The sequence below is a fragment of the Mugil cephalus genome, chromosome 5 (assembly GCF_022458985.1).
Source record: "Mugil cephalus isolate CIBA_MC_2020 chromosome 5, CIBA_Mcephalus_1.1, whole genome shotgun sequence".
Classification (NCBI taxonomy): Eukaryota; Metazoa; Chordata; class Actinopteri; order Mugiliformes; family Mugilidae; genus Mugil; species Mugil cephalus.
The window spans coordinates 10297242-10319261 of record NC_061774.1 but is presented as its reverse complement, the minus strand read 5'-3'; the positions used below and the strand labels follow the sequence as shown (position 1 = coordinate 10319261).

General features: G+C 43.9%; 1 protein-coding gene across 5 annotated transcripts in view; it reads left to right on the top strand.

The window, feature by feature from the left end:
• Nucleotides 1-22020, top strand: part of mid2 (midline 2) — a 139381-nt gene that overhangs the window by 50268 nt on the left and 67093 nt on the right. Inside the window, exon 1 of one of the 5 annotated variants that reach the window (XM_047584754.1) lies at nt 1842-2230. The exons of 3 other annotated variants lie outside the window; for them this stretch is intronic. The gene's annotated coding sequence lies outside the window, so the exon portion shown is untranslated. Of the gene's footprint in view, nt 1-1841; nt 2231-2263; nt 2463-22020 lie in introns of those variants that run through there. One more of the 5 variants, XM_047584756.1, reaches the window with a different exon arrangement.

Here is a 22020-nt window from a genome sequence, read left to right as displayed (position 1 = left end):
TTTTAGGGTTTTTAGGCTGTTGGTTTTAACCTGCCTCTGGTTTTTCCCCACCTACGATTCTAATTTACTGTTTTTCCTCTCAAATACCAACTCAAATTCCAACTCAAATACCAATCGACCTGTTTGTCTGGTGACGCCGCCGTGATGCTGCAGTGACGTCCCGGTATCTTAGCAAAAAACAAGCCGAGCAGAGAGACAAGATGACGGATGACAGATACACTCTCCCATGCAGTGCAGTACGGATCAGCAGAATGCTTTTCACCCCGGGGGCCCAGCGCCGCTGCACACAAGGGGACAAGATTGGGCAAAGAGGGTGGCCGCAGGTGCCTATCAATGCAGGAAAAGGCCAGACATCTATGTTTGCAGATGCATCCATTATAGACAGCTGGGTAAATAAACTAAAGTGTAAGTTTAAAGAAGTGTGGTTCCTCTTGTTGACAATTGGAGAACACACCTGCTTGTCAGACCACACCTTGTCTGGCGATGTTTGCCCGCATCAGCCTCCTTGTGTTACGCACAGCTCCCGTGCGTTTGACGTCTTCATATTTCCAAAATCAAACTTCGTGACCTCTCCTCTAGTCGGACAGAAATCCTGCCTACCTTTGATCTTTTAAAACTGTGAATGAGGCCTCAGAAGTGACTGAAGTAAAGGCTGGTTTACACGTGACCAGTAATGAGACGGGCATTTCAGTCATCCTTTGAGCACTTCATCTAAAAAAGTTTTTTTTGTTGTGAAGTAAAGCGTGACCTGTTTCATTATTCTGACTATTTGCATGTGTCTGTAATTATGCCACAGCCTCAGTGCGTGTGGCCATAAGTCAGATGCCCCTACAAAGGGATGAGAGGGTATTACAAGCAGTTCTAGGTCAGACAGGTGCAGGGCACGGCAGACAGAAAGCAGCAGCAGCAACATGCTAGAGCGCTCAGCTGGAAAGCTCTGCAAAACCTCTTAACCTCTGCATTGTTTCCAGGCACACACACACAGGCGCACACCAAAGCAGCGGAGCACACACCCACTTGTGGAGACGGCGCGCACACGCACACACACACACACACACACACACACACACACACACACACACACACTTCTTCAGAACAAAGTGATTGTGGTTTGTTTTACACGCCTCTGATATGTGTGACATCTCTTGTATGTGTATGAAGTATGAAGGAAGCAATCCTATGTGGGACAAAGCAAATCGTGATTAAATAACACACAAAATGAGTCATAGGAAATTTACACACACACACACACAATATACCACACATACACGTAATTGATCCAGGAAATTAAAGTGTGATATCTCCCTTGTTATAAACCACAAATTTAAATCGGTGAATATTCTAATTGCTGCCTTTGGGCCTTTTTTGGATATGAAAGTGGTACTATACCACCGTTTTACCCAGCTTATTGATAATAATGAACAATGGATGATATTTTAATAGCTGAAGCGTGGCTTTATTACGTGGGGTTGCATCATTTTCCAGAATAATAAAACGAAGAGTGATGGTTCCCGTTAATTCGTTCCTCATCTGGGCTGGAAAACTGCTGTCATCAGTAACTGCCGGTGGAAAAGCTTAATTTAAACCGCGTGTGACCTCTTTGTCTTAGGGGCAGCGGCGCTCGATTGGGATTCAACATTGCCCCCAAAAAAGTTGGGAGTCGTCTTCGCCTCCTCATCCGATTTGCTATGTAAAACACTGTGACTCGGAGTCTGCTGCAGACACATGCGATGGTGAAAGGGACTACAGGAACGGCGCGGCGCGTTACAGTTTGTGCCGAGCTGTTCACTTCAACGCACTGACGCTTCTATGTGCTGGCTTTTGCTTTTTGTATTGTATGGGTAGGAGGAGCCGCTTTCCTGTGATTGTCTGCCTCTCTCTCTCTTTCTCTCTCTCTCTCCCACTCTCTCACACACACACTCTCTCATTCCCTCTCTCTCTCTCCCTCGCTCTATCCCCCTCTCATTTTCCCAAAGTTGAATATTCCGCTTGCCTGGGAGCTGTCGCCAGCGGAGCGGTGAAGCCCACTGCCTGTACGCACCAGTCTGGTGTCTTGCGTTGCGCGGCGCTGCGCCCCGTGGAGCGGACGTGGAGCCAAGCGAAGTCCTCAGCAGTAACCCGGCTCGGATCAACCCCCGTGTCCACCCTTTCTTCTGTGTTTTAACCCCCCGATTCATTTCGGGCTGATTTCAAGATGACAGAAGAAAAGAGTGTTGGGCATGTAAAGCTGGTAGGTGTCTGAAACCCCTCCCCTCCGCGCGCAGAGGTGTCTGACTCTGTCTAGAAGGTGCTGGGTTCAGGTTTGTGGCTGCGCTGTGACACACCGGGGGGTGAAAAAAGCGCCCGGGAGTTGAAACGGGAGAGATCTTTATGTATTTTTATTTTTTTCTTTCCACCATCCATTTGGATTTTTTTTTCTCTCTTTAGAGGATCCGAGTCTAACGCGCACGAACATGTCTGAGGTAGGCTGCTGGTATAGTGCTCAAACTTGGTGCTCGGACAGATTCTCTCTCGTGGGCTGCGTTTATGTGTCTGTGATAACGAAGACGGGCAGATCTGGTATGATGCCATATACGGACAGATATGTGTCGCTGATGGAGCAGATTAGCGAACTGGGCAACAGCTCGTGTGAGTTCACTCATTTTTTTGGTGTTGAGATCTAATTAAAACTACACCGTCTAACATAAATCATTTCAAGGGAAACGTAGTGAAATTGAACCCATTCTATAGTTTTCTTTGAAGTCCCCTGTCACTCCAGCAAGAGGCTGACAGCAACAGTCTGGGAGCCCCTGTGGGGAGCCATACTGGATATTGGACTGATTCAGCAGAGATTCATGTGTTGCTGTCATGCAAAGCAAAAGTACAGCAGTTTTAAAAGAGCACTGCTTATTTAAGGGGCTTTATAGGCTCGACTGAGGAGCAGAAGGTTGCCCATAAAACAGGGGCACTTTGGTTGTTTACCATTTATCTCTCTTTTGTTTGGGATGATATATACACTGGGGTCCTTATACTGTTCAGCAGCACAGTGGACATTGTTCCAAGAGCAAATAGGGAATCTGAAATGTTCTCTGATAGAAACTTGAGATGCAGCTTTTAATAATCAGTTGTGAACTATAACCGTATGTGCACTATTTCTATTTGTAGTTTTGACTCATTTAAATGTCGATCAAAAGTTAATTTGTTGTTCACTTATGATGAGGTTGCATTCTGAGTGCTGTTCAATACGACTGCACGCGTCATTTCTGTCTGAATGAAGCCTTTCCTCTTTGATTTGAGCAGATCCAAAGCGATCAACGCTGACTCCTGAGTCAAAAAAAAACAACAAAAAAACGAATCTGCCGCGGGATAACGTCTGGTTCCCTAGACTTAATATCCCATCAAACTGTGATGAAATGCCCAAAGTCATCAGCAGTGTTGGAGTGTCACTGCACATAATTCACCCCGGTGCTGAATGCCAAACACTGAAGTCAACAGAGTTCTGATAATAATCCCGCTGAGCTCAGCTGACAGCATGAAGAAACCTGCTCGTTGTTGGCTGCTTTGACTCTTCCTCCGTTTTGCTGTGGGGTTGGCTCGGAAAGGGGACGTCCCCGCTGTTCTTAGGAGATGAATGTCTGCCGTGTAGTGTGTCTGCAGCAGTTTTTCCTGCTTCGGTGCCTTTCTAGCTGAACCCCAAATCCTGTTTCCTGATTGATACTCTCCTCTCCTCCTCCTCCCTCTGTCCCCGGGCAAGCAGTTTGAGTAGCCATGATGAGGTGGACTAAAAGCACAAACCCAATCAGCCCTGTACATGTCCTATAAGTGCACTGACTGTACTAGTGTACCCAGTCTGGGTTTCCTCCGAGCTGATTGTCTCATACGATTACACAACATGGCTCATCAGGCTGATTACACATCAGCACACTCATGTATGCCTCCATCTCAAACAGACAGGGATGAAGCTCCAGGCTGCCTCTTATTCCTTCAAATGCCATACGTTCTCTTTCATGACTGTCTCTCTATCTTTAGGCTTGTTTTCCTGCGGACTCTCCCGTCCTCCTTCCTTCCTCCCCTCTCCCCCCTTTCCTTCAACCCGACTGTTTCTCCACCTCTGAAGGAGAGTAGGCGCTGCTTGCAAGTCAGCGCCTCTAGGCTCACCACAAAGCTGTCTGTAGTATCTGCTTCACCTGCCATTAGCCTATTTGGTTTGACCTGTTGTGCGCACATCTCTTGTCTGTTCGCTGAAGGGAGCCAGGGGATTAAGAGAAAGCAGTGGTATTCGACAAACGCTGTTACTCGGTGATGCACGCAGCCGAAAGAGAATTAAACAGATCAATGCAAATGCATTTAACATCGCGGTTACTTTCTCCGTTTTGACTTTTTTTCTGCAGTGAATGCAGCAGCCTGACCATAAGAGGGTGTTAATAACACAGTACAGCAATGCACTTCCGTAGTCCGTCTCAGCTTTGCCCTCTGGGCATTTATTTATTTATTTTTTTTTGTGAAGTAATTTGTGAGAATTAGTTAATGTGTTTGCAAGTCCTTATCAGACCGCCGTGTTTCCCACACGCATTTATATCCTCAAATGCCCTTGAATAACTTAAAGCCCAGATAGGCCACCTGCACTTTGAGAGGGCTTTTTTTAAATACTAATTTCAGAAGAGCAGGAATTATATATATGTATGTATATATATATGTATGTATATATATAATTCTGAGTGAGATTAAAATGTTTGGAAAGGCTCTCATATGTGAAACTTTGAAACTGAAACGTCAGTTTAATCGTGGTACTGCTTCCAGTAATATATGGATAATTGTGCACGTGCTGAAGTGGTCACTCTCATGCGGTAGAGGCACATACCGAGAGAAGCCATGCTTCTGAACCCCTGATGTTTTAAAGTCCCTGCCCTCTGCCTCACCATTTGTCACAGTGCTCCAGCCTTCTGCAACAAATCTAGAACACAGCATTTCCGCTAATTCCTCTCAGCAGTTCAGATAAACCGTCACAGCATGCTAACGCGGCTCCTGTGATAAACTGTGTGCTCCTGACTTTTCACCCTCTGCCATATTGTTTGACCGCATTCAGGGAGTAAATGAGAAAGGCCTTCTGTATTGGCAAATGAGGGGCCTTAATCGATAGTAGTAGGTTTTGGTTCAAATTCAATGTTTGTGATTTAACTGCTACATATTTCTTCCTGCTGTATATTATATTAGCCTAATACCCAACAAGACATGCTTTTAAGATGGGTGTTTAAGTAATGGGTTAGGAGGAGAAGTAAGCATAATAATAGAGCGTCTTGAGTTGAGCTTCTTCAAATCTGCAAAAGGTACAAAACCACAGAGATCTGTAACATTTACCTCAAAATAGTTAAAACAGCAGGGTCCCTAACCAGCCCCTGTTTCAGAGGAGACGCATCCTGTTCATAGATGTATATTAAATCCTTAACATAACCAAAGTAAATTTAAAGCTGTTCTTGAACCATTTAGAGTACAGGCAAGGTTTTAGCCTTTTTTGAAAGATAACACTCCCCTGGAGTCCAAGTGCTACTGGGAGAGAGTAATAGGAGTTTCAACACAGAAATACACTGAAAAAGAAGGATTTTATGTCCCCTTAATTTTTCTACTACAAACTACAGAACTACAAAATGATTGTCGTTTGGTGGTGTTGAAGTCTTACCTGGACCCAATTCAAATTTGACAATAATACTACAGAAAAGATGTATTTTACGCTGTTTCTTTGTAACGATAGCACCAGGTGTGTCAGAAGTGTGACAGACAGGCTGTCGGACCGGCAGCGGGTTAAGAATGAAACATTTCTTCACCTCTCTCCCAGAACTGAACTTAGAACTGAACTGATTCTTGCAACACACCTATTATTATATATAGCAGGTACATTTCTTCACATTATTCACTTTGTGAAGCAAAAGTTAGATCAGCCTCTGAAAGAAATACGCACTTGTACAGACCTGCTTGCACTTAGCAGCTTGTGCAGTACAAGGAAGTACAAATACCCATAACATGTTTATGTGGAGGTAATTGCAGTTAGTCATAAAAAAAACAAAACAGGAAACCAGGATTGGCAAATCTGACGGAGGATAATCCATTAAAGGAAATGGATTTTATGTGATGAAGCGCTGATCTAGGGAATGGGTGTGAAGGCTGATCCAGACATAGCATGGGTGCATGTATGGTTTGACAGACTGCCTCCTGTTTTTGTCTCCACATCCTTTTGATCTCTTCATTGCGCTGAGTGCAGTGAAGGTCTCTGCTAAGACGGTCACGGCCTGTCTCTCAGATGCGTTCGCAGTGCATGTAGATCGGCACGGAGTGCTCATGCGTGGAAACACGTTGCTCAGTTTCCTACTTCTGGCCAAAAGCGTTATTTATGTGATTTCTTTCTTACGCTGGTTGTGTTAAATTGCAGTCCGTGGCACTTACGAGTGCTTCACTGTGTTGCTGTTAACATGACAGTGTGTCTTTGATGCAGTCGTCTTTACTAATAAGTGTGTGGTGCTTATGAGACAAAAAAGTCAAGCCCGATTTGAGTAGTTTTGCAAAGTGCTGAAATGCTTTCTGGTCGGTCAGGCTTGTTTGTTAGTGCTGAAGTTAGGAACTCTACCCCCAGTCTTCAGTTTGGATACTGTGATCTGCAGAACCTGTACTAAGGAGGTGGCTGATATTCAACCATGCTAGTTCACAGCCAGCTGTCTGTGTGCACTTCTATAGAAATGCACGTTTCCCATGATCTCACCTGCTGGCATCAGGAGCCGGGGATCAGGCCCGGCACTGACGTCATTCTGTCCACCCCAGAAGCCTCTCTGCTGGGTAGTGTACCACACCTCTTCTCCCTAGGAAGCAGGAACTGTGGAGATTGTGGAAGTGTGGAGTTCTGCCCAGGGAGTGGTGCAGGCTGCGGTGTGACCTGGGGGCACTTTCGATCACGGGACACGGGTGTAGCGCTGTGAAGGAGGTTTCAGGTTTGCAGCCGTTTGAGATCGTTAATGGATTACCTGCACAACTTTTCCTTCGCACATTACTGCACTGTTTTCATCCACATGTGTAACTGTAATGAAAACCTAAAGGTGAATTCTCAACAGTCAGGCCTTTTTGCACATGTAGCAGACAACAGGACATTGTCCTGTCCAGACTCTTTTTATCTAATACAAATAGTCCTGGCTTAGGTGAGGGGTGGCCCCTGGCTGGAGCAAGCAGGAGGCAGGATAGGGGGAAATCACAGTGTTTTGTTTCAGTGAGTAGCAGCTTCATAATTTGGTCATATACAAAAAAGTTCCTTGATATTTCTTCAGTTCTTACTGATAAACACTTGCGCGTGCGTGTCACTGAACCTTCCTCTTCACCCTAAATTGTTTGTATTCTTCTGGGTTCTTGACAGTCGCATGATGGAAATGTCATCAACATTCCCACTCACTTACTCAGAATTCTCCTGACAGCTACCTGCTCTATTCATACGTCAGCTGGACGTTGCATGGACTGTTTAATGACCTGTCCAAAGGATTTGTACATTTGCGTTCTCGCATAAAGCTCCACGTCATGTCTAAATACGTCCAGGGCTGCGTTGCATGCGCGCGAACGGTTCCAGCATCTTTCTGTTTATTTCGATGCCATTTCACGGAGATGCACTGCCTGCGATAATGAACACCCAGCAGCACAAGGCCGGGATGCAGCGGTTATAAAAATAGAGGGATTGGACATGGGAAACGCAGGCAGAGAGAGAATTAACTATAAAGCGACGGATCATGAAGGTAGGTGTAAACAGGAGGAGCCATGAAAGAAAGATGTTCACAGAGCTTCATGGATTTTCGGAGAACTGTGGGCAGGGTTGAGGGCTGTGCAGATCAGAGAGCAACGACAGAAAGTTGGGCAGGAAGAGGAGGTGAAAACAAATCATCGGCTGACTCATGTACTCGCGTGTATATATATATATGTATATATATATATATATATTTATACATACTTTTCATCTTACACCACCGTCATCCACCCAACAGGTATTTTTAAAGAGTAATTTCCCTCTTAGAGCAGCGTCTTCCCCTCTTGCTGTTTCATAGGTTAGTTACAATGATCTCTAGGAACCTTCTTCTCTGAAGTCTCCTCTACACATAGATCACCTGCCAAGGCCTGCAAGAGGTTCACTTAAACACTTTTAGTTACTTAAAATAGAAAGCAGCTGCACTGAACTTGACCATTTTGATCCTCAATAGATATGAGTAGGAGTTCCTGAACCTGCCTCCAGCAAAAAAAAAAAGGCTTTTGACTCAGTTCTTTTTTTTTTTCAATCTCCAGGCCATTGGTTCAGCTCGATATTGATATAGCAGTAGGTATTGTTAACCTTCACAATTATTCCTTGTGGTTTTGCAGTGCCCTGGGGACTAGGTATTTTTAAAATGCCGGCAATGCAGGGCAGCTATTGTTTAACTAACAACCTATTGATTTGTGTCTGCCTTGGATTGGGGGGGGGGGTCTGCAGCGAGGGGTGGGTGTTGCCTGTTTCCCAAACACATCATTTAGGATATTTGAGCGAGCGTGTGAAAGATTACTCCTTCCCAGCCCAGGTGAATGCAGTCATTTATAGACTTCCGCAGTAGAAGTTGTGGGTTCGGGTACGTTTGACGTTTCTGTGGTGCATTCATTAAATGTGTCGTTGTTTTGTGTGTGTGTGTGTGTGTGTACAGTACGTGGCTTTATCGGCACTGTGTGCATGAACGTCAAGAAAGAGTTAATGGGGTGGAATAAATTGACCTTTTGGCTTATGCCGTGTGCTCTTCTCAGCGCAATCAGAGCATTTCGTGACATTGTCTGTTTTGTTCTTTGTCAATGAAGTTGTCTGCTACTTGGATGTAGAGGTGGGACTGTTTGGCGCTGCGAATGCAATGATTACATGTTGCATATCGTTGCAACATCGTTGTTGCCACAGCTGCAGTCGTCAAGCTCAGATCTGCCTTTTGACTGTTGTGATATAAACACAGACGGCCTACAGCGTGTCTCATATCAATATTTTACAAACGACAGAAAGGGAACTCGATCCATCAAGCTGTCTGAGCTCATCCATTGTGCTGGGAATCAACCCGTCTTCTCTTGGCTGACAATAATAAGATTTCCCCGTCTTGCGAAGGAAGCAGTGATTGTTTATCAGCGACAAATAGCACTAATCGAACAAATAGAGCTATAAGCCGCTGACATTTCAGCGCAGGGAGCCCGCGGAGCCAATCGACCAGCGGCCAAGAAAAACAATGGCTCACACTCTCCCCCCTTGAAGGAAATGCCAAACATTACAGTGCTGTATAAATAGAAGGCTGTGACTTTGTAGCGCGAGATAGAGGACAGGAACCCCCTCCCTGGGGTCACACCGATGGCAAGGTCCCCCGCCTCTCCTCCCCTCTCCGCTGCTCTCCGTCTTTATTGCTCTTTTTGTTTTTCTCTTCGAGTGCGCGATCTATTTCTGCTCTGTTTTATTTTGACCTCGCCGCCTCTTTTTTTTTTCCTCCAAACCCCCCCCCCATTCTATTCGGCTTCTTTTGTCTCTTTCTTTCTACTTCACACCCGGTCACCATGAATAACTGAGCGGTCTAGTAACAGTTCACAAACACCTCCTGCTTTATTAATGGCGCCATCTCCTACAGTTGGAGTGGCAAATGGCCCTGCTGGATGTATTACGTTGGTGTAAGTGTACAGACGCTGACCCAAGGTGAACGCTGTACTTAAAGCAGGACAGCTGCTGTTTAAAAGCTTTTTGTCAAGCAGCCCGTTCTCCCCTCTGACAAGCCAAGGCGTTTCGGTTCGATTTGAGGGTTATCAGATATTTCTCCCTGGGTCCGGATAAATGCAGCCCGTGATCGTCACATGGCTCTGTAACATGCAGCGTTAATGGGCGGGTAAACCTTGCGCACCCATATGACTTAAGCATTCAAACATCTATTTAATTTTCTTATTTCATTCAGTCTGTTTCACTTCCTTTACTGGAAAGAGTAGCGAGGAAGACAGAGTCACCCCCAAAAAGGAGGTTAGTCGCTCCATCTGTATGTAACAAGGTTATGGATTACTCAGTGGAGACAGCTCCAGCGAGGCTTTCGTCTGCACTGTCTTTTGTATCAGGTGTGTAAATTTATTCTCCCCCGGCTGGCAGGCCGTGCGCACATTTCCAAAAGTTGAACTCCAGCTGCAGGTGTAGGCAGGTTCAGGAAAAGCAGCCTGCACACGAGGAACCCACAAAGACACATGCATTCATCACGTAGGATCCCCTTTGTCTTTTGTTTCCTGAATCTTATCACTAGACGCTGCCAGCACCTGTACGCTGCAAGAGTAAAGGTGTTTCCTCCTTCCCCTACCGAGAAAAAAAAAAAATCTGGCAATATTACTGCAATGAAATGACAGTTGGATATTGTTTTCCCCACTTCCTTTCTTAATGACACTAGGCGACATACAGCATGAGCAGCCAGGATTCAAATGCTTTTGAGACCTCAGTATTGACCTGGGCCTCCTCCAGAATCAATAACACTAGCATAGGCAACATCATTTACTAAATCAACTCGGCAAGGTACCGATAAAGTGGCCGGCGCCTTATGGATCAGTTACGCTGCTCATACATGCATTCAAGCACGAACATGCATTCAAAGTTGTCAGCCTCTTTTCGGCGATGGGAAAACTTTTCACAGAATATGTCGTCAATCTTCATGTGAACCGCCGCTGCTTTCTCTCTGACAGTCTTTCCAGTCCCATATAGGTGTACGGGGAGCGGGAATGCAATTTCCCGATGAAAAGATCCTCTTTTCGGAAGCTCAGGGTGCTGTTTATGTGGTGCGCAGATTGCTTTTTCCACACGACGTGGAGTAAATTTGCATATTTATAGAAAATTCCAGCAAAAGCTAAGCCATTAACTTGGCACCATGCTCTCGTGCACATAAATACACAGAGAGTCGGGTGGAAATATAGAAAAATTGAAGCTGAATTGGTGTCAAGTGTCACCATAAGCGGGCTTGTTTTCTGAAGGCAAGACAATGAATTTCTCAAGTTCTGCAGAGCATGCTCTTTCAGTCTGTGGTCTTCTTTTAGGGGAATATTTTTGCTCCACTATATCAATTATTGAGGACTTCTCTGCAGGCTAGTCGTAGAAAATAAAACAGAATTAATGCGGTAGCTGTTGCGCGACGCTTAAGGTGAGCTCGAATTGAAATTGGTAGACTGCTCTTTGAGAAAACTTAGTAGGTCTAATAAGCTTCAGCGGCAAAACTGAGGCTTAAGAAGAAAAATACAGTTTATAATTTAAACGTTTTAGATTAAATGAGTCAGAGAGCTGGAAGAAGCTAAAGAATTTAATTTGTAGTTTTGTTCTAAGAAGGGCATTATTCTGGATCCATCCCTACATGATCTAATCACTTTGAAAGTAGTAGCTGAGCCAAGCTCTGCGTGCATGCCACAGAAAAGTAAATACATATGATTATATACAAATAGAGGAGTGCTTGACCACAGTTTGTCTGATGGCCGCGATGGCTACAGTCAGCAGTTTGCAGCCCAAACACTTGCCAGTGGCTTTGAAGCGTGCTTACTAATTATATTCTTGCTTTTGTTAACTGGTAGCCGAGCCCCTGTTCTCCCTCTCCCCTCCATCCTCCATCATTTGCTCCCTCAGGCATTCTCAGCTGCGTCTAAATATCTAATAAGCTGTTCTTATCCAGGGTTTGTTCTCACCTGGGCAAATGCACATGAATAATGGAAGCGGCGTGAAGTGAGGCAGGGGCACAGTTGCTCCAGCGTTGTGTTGAGGCCTGATAAGGCTCTCCACCACAGAAATAGAGCCTCAAAGAGCTGATGAGACGACGTCTGACAGTATTAACTTTATTACCCGCAGGGTGCCGAGCTGTAACAGGCAGAGGCATTAGGTAGAGGGTAAAGGAGAGAGGAGGTGTGTTCCATTCACTGTCACAACTCTGTGGAAATCTCATTTTACTCCGCTTTCATGTTTAAATGTATTAAACCAATTAGCGAGCGGGGCTTGGCCCCGCGCCTGACAAGAATTGATTGTTTATTTCATTTTCAGCGTCTTGCATCAGCAAATGTCCTTCATGCCACAAAGGCTCCATCAGCGTTGCTGACATGGAGGAAAAAAAAAAAGAAAAAAGAGAGTGTAGGGAATAAAACAGATACACGTGCAACATTAGTGACAAGCCAGTCAATACTATCGTGAGTCACGCCCGCGTTGAATATATACATAAGGCCTGTCATGTGGAGGAGAAAACATCAACACAGGTCCTGAAGCACCAAATACAGATCTTTGAATCTTGTTTGTAATAGAAATGCGACGTTTCCCCCCTAGGTTTACGGCTTTGAGGGGGCGGGGTTTGGGAGGAGGAAACTTAATATAACAACTGAACAATTACTTGAACATTTCTATTTTTTTATTTTTTTTTTACAAGGGTTGACGCAACATCCGCTGGTGTGAATGCGAATGTACCTGTGTGTTTGTGCGTGCACGTGTCTGTGTGTGTCAGTGTCTGTGATCCAGAGAGCAGAGGACAACTGTGAGCCATTTAGAGACAGAGCATGCTGCTGTGAAAATAAGATAAATAACAAGGCTATTCAGTTTGTTTAATAAAAGAACAAGGTATAGACCTTTCTTTTTATATATATATATATATTTTTGTCAGTCAAAATTTACAGCACTTCACTTGTTCTGAAATGTGCTATATAAATAAAATTTGACTGACTGATTGATTGATTGGTTGATTGGTTGGTTGATTGATTGATTGATTGATTGATTGATTGATTGATTGATTGATTGATTGATTGACATAGGAAAGGTAATCTTAAATTACTTCTTTTGTGATCTGTCATAGATGTTGTCCTCTTAATATAACAGTAGGGGAAACACTGATTTACACAGGTAACAGGGACATATACACCATTATATAAACAATGCCCCAGTTACACCAGTCCAATTACTTTGGTTGAACACAAACATACATACAAATTAGACTCACTAGGAATGTGCATTTCATCAAATCAAACACAAATCAAGATCAAATGTAAATTGTTTTGACAGATAAATCGATCATTTTGTCCTTATAAATAGATATTTAATTTGCTTTGGATCCATTTGTGCATTTTCATTTTCTACACATATTATGAGTGCTTTATACAGGACAAAACAAAATACATCGTTAGCCTAATTGCATAAAAAGTCATAGATAAGCGTTTTTGGAAGAGGATATCAGTCACTCTCTAATTACATTTACCAGTTATAAATGATCTCAGTGGCCACAGCCGACTTTGGACGCCGTCCAGTACGACAGTAGCTACACCAACAGGTCCCTACTGTAACAATATGCAAGAGCTCCTGCACTGTGTGTTATGCAATAACGTGAGCTTCCGTGAAATTAAGTGAGGCGTAGTGAGGTGAACCAATATAACTTGTCCCCTGAGTCCTGGCCCATGTTTCCCCATCGAGCGCTAGCGCTGGTAACCGGGGAATGGCGTCTTGTTCAGTGAGTCGTCCCAGCTCTGCCCGGCTCCCTTTTTAGATGTTCTCCTGAAATGCTGGAAGATTACACGCTGACCTTGAAGCCTATCTGATGCTTGCCAGGCGATTGGGGGGGAAAAAATTGTTTGCTGCCAGAGACAAAATCATTCGAAACCAACACCGGAAAATAAATTAATCGTGCAATCAGTTTGCAGCGCGGTTTTTATATGTGGGACCTTTGTTGCTTGTCTTTTCATGAAAACATCATTCTTTAAAAAAAAAGGAAAGAAAAAAAAGAGACAAAGCTGACTTGAAATAAAAGCTCCAAAATAAGAAAGAGGTTTTTGGAAGTGAAGCTATCTCCAGTATAGCAGTGAGGGGGTTAACGTTAAGCCCGTCTGCTCAACTACACTGAATGTGAAATGGAAACACCGGCTTGGCTGCTTTACTGTTTACATTCTATGAATAGGAGTCGCATGTTTGATGAAAGCAGCCTGCTCTGAGGTCTGCTGCAGAGAGAGAGGGAGAGAGAGGGAGAGAGGGAGAGGAAAGACTGAGCAAGTGGAGCTGGGAAAAGGAGTGAGAGTAGAGGAAGAAGAGGGGAAAATATGAAGGAAAACATTAAGAATGAAGGCACTGACCAAAGGAACCCTGGCAGGTTTCTCGTGTGCTAAATATTCATTTTTATGAAGCAGCTGCATTGAGGGCAGTCGTAATGTGCTGCTTGATCCCACTTATATAATGATATGCACAGTTTTGGTGTGTTCCGGTCAAATGGAGGGCTCTTATATTTGTAGCTGCCCAATTTCCCCTTTTTTTTTTTTTTTCAAAACCGTAGCTGTGATTAGCCTCCTAAAGTGTCTGGCTAAACTCAGCAGTGCCTGGTCCTCACATGTGTGTTAAGCTTCTGGGTATTTTTAAACCAGAAATTAATTGCCCCCTCCAAAAAAACAAACGACGACAACGGCATTTCAGTCCACTCATGCAACTGAATTCCACCGATTCCACTCAAACAATGTCCTGTTTCTTTTTGGTTTAAATGCTCTGCTGAGGCGATTAGGCTAAACGCCCTGGGAAGGGCTTGAGAGCTATGTTTGCTAACACTGCCACTAATGAAAGCATTCATACAGCCGTGCCATGTTAGGGTGTTTTTATTAGTCACTTTAATGCGTGCGCCCCTTGATTACCTGCACCTCACTGAAGTGTGTGAGGGGTTGTGACTTAACATCGCGCAAACAGGCCAGCCATTCTCCAGAGAGACGCGCGCCGGCTCCAGGTGTGATATTCGGTTACCGCATTGAGTAATGAATGGAAGCTCTCTGTTTTAGGGAGAAATGCACCGCCGGTGCCAGAGAGAGGCTCGAACCACCATCTAGTCATGCCACGTTTTCAAAAGTCGCCCTGCGCCATGAAAATTTAAAGCCTCGTTTTTTTCGGTTTTCTTCCAGGCAGTTTTTTAATTAGTAATGTACTCCTGTTGAACAAGCAGGCGGAGAAACCCTTTCATTTGTTATTAGCATCTTTAACCTTTTTGCATGGTTGGAGAGATTTGTGAAATTCACACCGCGTAACAGCAGGTCCCGGTCAAATTGAGGTCTCAGTTACTACAGGCTGAGCTTGTCAGATGAGCGCCGTGTGCCTTCACTTAGACCCCCGTGGAATATCAAGCCCGTGGAAAACCGTTGTTTCCAGGCCCACTCCAGTTAAAGTACTGAAGTGACTGTTTAATACAAATGGCAATACAAGCTCATGTTCAGCTTCCTCCCGGACACATTAATTAATAAATGGACTGTACTAACAGATTCTTAAATGCAGTAGTTAATTTTGTGAAATACATCCTCACAAGCGTCTCTATTGTAACTATAAAGCTTCATTAGCTTAGTATAAAAGCCTGTCTCTGTCCTCTCAATCTCTGAATGTTAAAGCAAGCAGATTTTTTTTTCACTGGTTTTGTACAAAATCTCTGTTGCTTTCTGTCTGGTGCACAGACATGAGGATGGAATCTTCTCTAACTTGCAGCAAGAAAGAAAATAAATAGAACATGATGATCACCCTCCTAATAATCTGCAGGTCGCCCCTAGAAAACAGCTGTGACTCACCAGACAATGGACGTGGGTCTTCTGAGGGTGTCCTGTGGTGTCTGGTAACAGGATGTTGTTAGTTGGGGCCTTTGGATGCTATGAGTTGAGCGGAGGGGCCTCTGTGGATCATCCCCTAGATAGTTGATCAGTTTGGGATCAAGTGAATCTGGAGGCCAGGTCAACACATTGTGCTGTTTTTTGAGTTGTAAACTGTTTTTGTGTGTGTGTCTGTGTCAGGCAAGGAGTGCCAGTGCTATGAGGTGGGGGTGTCTGGTCTGGTCTGGTCTAGGTGGGTGGTACACGTCCAAGTAACATCCACACGAATGGCAGGTCCAAACGTTTCCCACCAGAACATTGAATTATCACAAGATTATCAACGTTATTTACCTCTCCGCTGTGGCTGAATAGTAGAGTATATATTTACATTAAAGCAGCAATTTGAGCACTTCATTAGTTATAAGTTTTACATTTCTTGATCTGTTCAACCTGTCCATTATTTTGCATAGCGGGGTGTGTATATTTAAGCCACCCAGGGAGCATCATGAATGTTTGCCCAATACAGCTCCATGATTAAAACAGAGACATGATTAGCTTCAAGCTCCAACCAACCAAACAAGTGTTCCCATACCGGGAGTTGAACCCGGGCCACCTGGGTGAAAACACGGAATCCTTACCGCTAGACCATATGGGACCGTGAAGTCTTCCACATTGTTGCTTTGATCACAGAGAGAATGTTAACAAACACGCCGCATCCTTGGGTGGGCTCGACCCACCAATAACAGCCGAGTTATTGAGTTATGTATTTGGGAAGATTTAATCTGTGAATAAACTGTATTTCCAACTTTACCATTGTTCTTAAACATTGCCTGCTCAAAGCGTGTGTAGCACATTTCATGCATTGGGGGAATATGCTGGTCTGTACAGGCCTACACTGATCTTCTGTGCATGAATTGTTTTTAACCTACTCACTTTGTTACAAAAGATTAATTTCCCTTATGACGAGGGATATAAATACCCTGCGATGTTTTCTTGCCAGTGGTAATATCTCAAGGGGTAAACATGGCAATATCTCAGGGTGTGTTTTCCAAAGCCCCTGCCAAACCGACCACCAAACCCCTGGTGTTGTCGGTGTGCCGTCGCCCAGTTTTCTGCAGCCTGTAAATCTCGGCTATATGGATTCCTGCCCCTCTTCCTTTACTTTGATAATCCTGTGACTGACAGCTTCCAGTGAGATGGATAGATTCGAGGTACACTTGCAGGAAAGAGAATAAAGTGGGAGTGCAGATGGAGAGGCTGTGTTATGGGGGTCTGCGGGTTGAGGGATGGCAGGGTGTACACTGTCAATCCCACAACAAAAATTGGAGATTCACTTCAAATTGTGACAGTGTTGAGAGTGAGCCAGCTGCCACTAATGAAGGCAGCTGGTGCTGGAGTAGTGACCAAGGGATCAAAGCGCATCTCAGTATGTGGGCTGGATGTGTGTTTGGGTGCATCTATCATTACCATGTGTTCGGGATGCGCAAGGGATGCACATATGGAGGCGGATGCATCAGCAGCTCCTTTTAATACCTGTGCAGTCTGCCTCACACCGGAGCATTTGGAAGTAGCACTGGAAGTAATCTTTCCTTCTGCCTTTCGGAGGGGACAAACCCGTCTGACAGGAGACATCTAACATCTGTCTCTGGGAGAGTGAAATGATTCTACTCTGTGTTTGTGTCCAGCAAGTATGAGCACATTATATCTATTTTCAACTCCCCGAGGTTTTATTTCAAGGCTTTATTCCTTTTGACAACCAAAGACTTAAATGATGTGATTAGATTAGATTAGATTAGATTAGATTGGATTGGATTAGATTAGATTAGATTAGATTAGATTAGATTAGATTAGATTAGATGTCAAAAAATGGCCCTGGAGGTAGTAAACGATAATGTTCAAAATGAAAAATCAAAGAAAAAAAAATGCCTGAAAACAAATTAATTGCTAATGAGGATCACCAACATTATACAAGAATTAAAGACAGAAAAATAAATATAACCTTGGGAGCCCACTTGGGCCTGGAGGTGCAGGAGGGCGTAGTGATTTGTTTCGACTGTTCCCGCTTCATCCCAGCCCCATCAAGTGTCCATTAAGCTCCTGTTTAGGCTCTGCAGCTGTGCAGCTCCAATTCAGAGGGGAGCAATTTAGTTTTTACCACTAGATTGTTTATACAAGGATAATCATCTTTGTTCCACAAATGTCTCCAGACTGATGCGTGCGTCAACAAAGCGAATTCACGCACCCGGGGGACTGGGCCTGTGCTTTTAAATAAACAGCCTCTTTTTATTGTTTTGGTCTCTGCGAGATTGGGAAATGACAGAAAGCGTGACATCAGTGTTTTCTCTTCGGGGGCATTCCCCAAGGTCATTTCTCGCAAACTGTTGTTGGGACTCACGTTTATTGGATCTAACCGAAGCATGAACATACATTTGCATTGTACGCAACGACGCGGATGTACGCAAAACACAACAGCTGGGTGAGGATATAAAGATAAACAGAATTTAGTCTACACGCGTGGTAAGGAAAATGATCTATTTATCCTCTTCAGACAGACGTATAAATCATCACGTATGTCTCCTGCTTCGCTAAATGCTCCGAGTGAGACCAAAAGATCGTACAACGGCAATCAGTACAACAATACGCCAGAGCGTGTGCCTTAAAGGTTGATGTCTGTGTGCGTCTCTGTTTGGGTTTGTACGGGACTCGGTGTGTGTGTGTGTGTGTCTGTGTGTGCCAACAATGTGTGTGGTTTTCTTCAAGCACCAGCTCAAGCTGTTCTCCCTCCAGATGGGACTCTTCACCTTAACAAGGATGGCAGACGAGGGAAGAGACACAGCGAGGAAGAAAGCGTTTGTGCTTATAAATGCGAAGGCCCCGGCTGCGTGAGCGCACGCTTTTTGTGAATGTGTCTCCGTCCGTGCCAGAGTGAATCCCGTCGCCGTGGAGCTAGAGATTTGGTCCCCACGCGGCTCCCATCGTAGCTGCCGCTGTTTTCCCCAGAGTGACATAGCTTAGGCTTAATGGGCCTGTTGATGGTGTGCTAAAGCCTGGTGTTAATTACAACACCATGCTCCGTTAAGCACAGTCACGGTAACATCAGCATAAGCAGCGCATTTGAGCTATGTCGTAGGAAATAAAGCGAGACTGCTGGTTCACTCCGAACTTGAATTGGACAATTATGTAGTTTATATATTTCAGTCTGATGGGCCTAATAATCGAGTTCCGTTTCCTCGTCATGATGCATGCCTCTTGACAGTTTTACAGTTCCACTGCATAGTTCTTAAGAAATGGACTGTAAAAGAATATGAAATATAATGGCCGGGACACACCAAAACAACATCGACTCTTGACAATGAAAGTTTCACTTAAATAGTCTGCAAACACCGATGGTTCGCTTGCACATACGTCCTGTGTCTGCGTGACAGGAAATAACTTTTCATACCAGTCATAGACTGCTCCACCCCCTTCATGTTATGGAACTTGGTCCAAACTAAAAAACGAAAATAACTAAACTAAAATACAATTTATTTATTTTTTTCCAAAGATAGATTCTGTCTTTTTAGGTAGTTAATATAATGAAAATGTCAAATTTTCAGAGACGTTTAATTTTAGTTCACTATATATTTGTCATTACAAATGGGGGGAACTGTAAAGAACTGTTGTAAAGTGAGAGGCTGAGAAGCTAGTATGATGACAGGTACTAACCTGTCCTCTCCTCAGCTCAGTTCCTGATCATGTCATTTTCAAAACTTGTTGCATTTGAATGTTCAGAAAAAGATGCGGAAGCAGAAGAACCCTCCAGAAGAACCTTCCATCACATCAACCTCAACAGCTAATCATAGCTTCCAAAGTCGCTCTCTGCCACCATTTCACTATTTTGAATCAGCTGAATGATACTCGGGGCAAAGACGCTTGCGGACACTGGTCAAGACTGACAGACTTGTGAGATTTCTGCGACTCACACTTATTTTCATTTATCGAACGCTGATAAACAGAGAAAAATTATTTGTTTTCAATGAAATCATTGATTTACTTGAATTTTCGTTATTGGTGATACTGTTTGTTGGTATATCAGTTTTACCTCACTAACATTGTTTAAAGACGACCTGAATGAACTTGGATAATGAATGTGTCCCTTGTTTCCTGTTGTTGTTATGGAACAGAAGTCATGCAGCTGAACTGCTGCTCGCCCTACAGCGATAGTCAACCACAGTGAACTTCATCCCGTGTGAAAATGATCTCGATCCCTGTGGATACCACATTCTTACTGTCTTTTTTTTAGGACGTTGCATTAGTTGAAAGCAGGCAGCAAGCTATGTGTGGTTTTGATATTCAAGAAAAACTGCAAAGTAATTACGTCTCTTACTTATCTGAAAACTGAGACACCAGCGACCTTGCCTGTCATCAACAGGTGCTGAAAGTTGTCCTTGCCTCCCTTCATGGCCTTACCCCCGTTTCCCTTTTCTCTTTTTTTTTTTGTATATCCATGTTGTCTGCCGCTGGTGATCAGCTGTCTTACAGAGTGGAGAAGATAAATCAGACCCATTGTTGGCGTTATGAAGCAGAACCTTATGCTGACTCTCAGTGGTGGCTCGCTGCTGAACTCTCTCTATTGCAAACACAGCCAGACGGTGCGATAACATGCACGTAAAGCATCGGATAAATAGCAGCCAAGGTGAATATTAGAGGTGAATAATATATACACAAGCACGTGTATGGACAGCTCCCTCTGACTACTACCTGAAACACTCCATTTGGTGCAGCGTTCTTTGTTTTTTATCAGCGTAACATGCGCATAATTGGCTACAGGCATCTATTTGTTTTTCAGCTTTTGTTAGACAGATGCTTCATTCATATAACCAGTTTCTTCAGCTCAGGGCCTTTCACAAGGCCTGTAACTCCTATAGATCACATTTGCTTTGAACACAGCTCGGTGTATTGTTTCTCGGGGAGATGAGGGGAGGGGATTTTTGTAAGTGCAAGCAAGTTTAAGGCGTTGAGCTCTGTTTGTGTCTTTGTATGTGCCTGTCTTCAGCAGAATATGGGTGATTTGTAATTCTCAAAGTTCAGAAAGTGTCACAGCACAGTAAAGTTATTGGATTCGGGTTGTGAAGGCCACAGGTATTCAGGTCACTCCTAAACTCCATAACTGATAAGAAGGACAATGCCGCCTGTCAGCATGATGTTTTGGCGATAAGCTGTGAATTTTATTATCCATCTGGAGTCAGGCTCAGCCGATTAGGGTCGTAACACCCATTTTAGTCGTACAATGCACAATGCATGCTTTTAGTAGGGCCACATTAGAGCCACCATCAAGTCAGCAAAACAAACAAGTTGACTAATAGAAAATGAATTGGCAACAATTTTGAAAATCGGCTAATTGTTTTAACACCTCATGTGCAACCACATTTTTGGGGCCGCTGGTCAGGAAACATGAACAAATTGAAGAAATTGTTCATTGCATTTCATTAACTAAACTGTTAACTGAGAAATTAGTTGTTAGATTAAATTGCTTTGAATCTCTTGAGGATTTTTTTTTTTTTTTTTTTTTTTGCCCTGAACCTGAATATTTTCCTGTAAATTAGTTTCTTGTCAGGTGGTCGGATCGGCGTTAAGGCTGGAATCCAAATGGAAAAACAAGATCCTGCGCATTGTATTACTTGACACTTACTGACAAGCACCAACTTTGGACACACACTTCATTGGCTAAGTGAGAAGCCTTAATTCTTTCTAAAGTTAGTTTGGTTGATACCTAATTGCCTTTCATCATAACTTTTTGTGTTAATTGGTTTTAACCAGTCATCAGTAAATCTTGCCTGACCGGCACAGAGAGAGACAAGGGCAGTCTTTCAGCAACAACCTTGCTTAATGAAATTGTCACTGTCAGGTCGTCTGGTTTAATAGTGCACTTTCACGGCTCCTGCTTTGTTTCTTTTAAAGGAGAGAGGAGAGAGACACTCCAGACTGTGCATCTATGCCACTGAATCAGCAGAGCGGAGGGTGCAGGGGGTTATTAGTGATTTCTCATGTCAGTGATTTTAAAGCCAACCAGAGGAGACAGCTTGATATGCGTACAGGTGCAGAGATGAGGAGGACTTTGTTAACAAAGGGTAGGATCTGAAGTTTTCTTGTCTGGTTCATGCCTTGTTTTCACTTCTGACATTTTATGCAGAACAATCATGTGTTAAAGACTCTAATGAAGGGCGTGAGACCACCGTTGTGCAAGCTGAGACCCTCTTCTATAATAGCACAAGAAAATGTGTGTGCTTTAGTGATGTTTCAGCGAAATCTGCACGGGCCAGTCCGTTTTACCTGAAGCCAAGATCTCACCGCTGATTCAGTTAAAATCAGAAGCAAACTGATGAGTTGTGTACCTTTCTTGCTGATCTCTTCAATACAACAACGCTGCACAAGTAGAACAGAAGCTGCCTACCTCCTAATTGCAGGCCA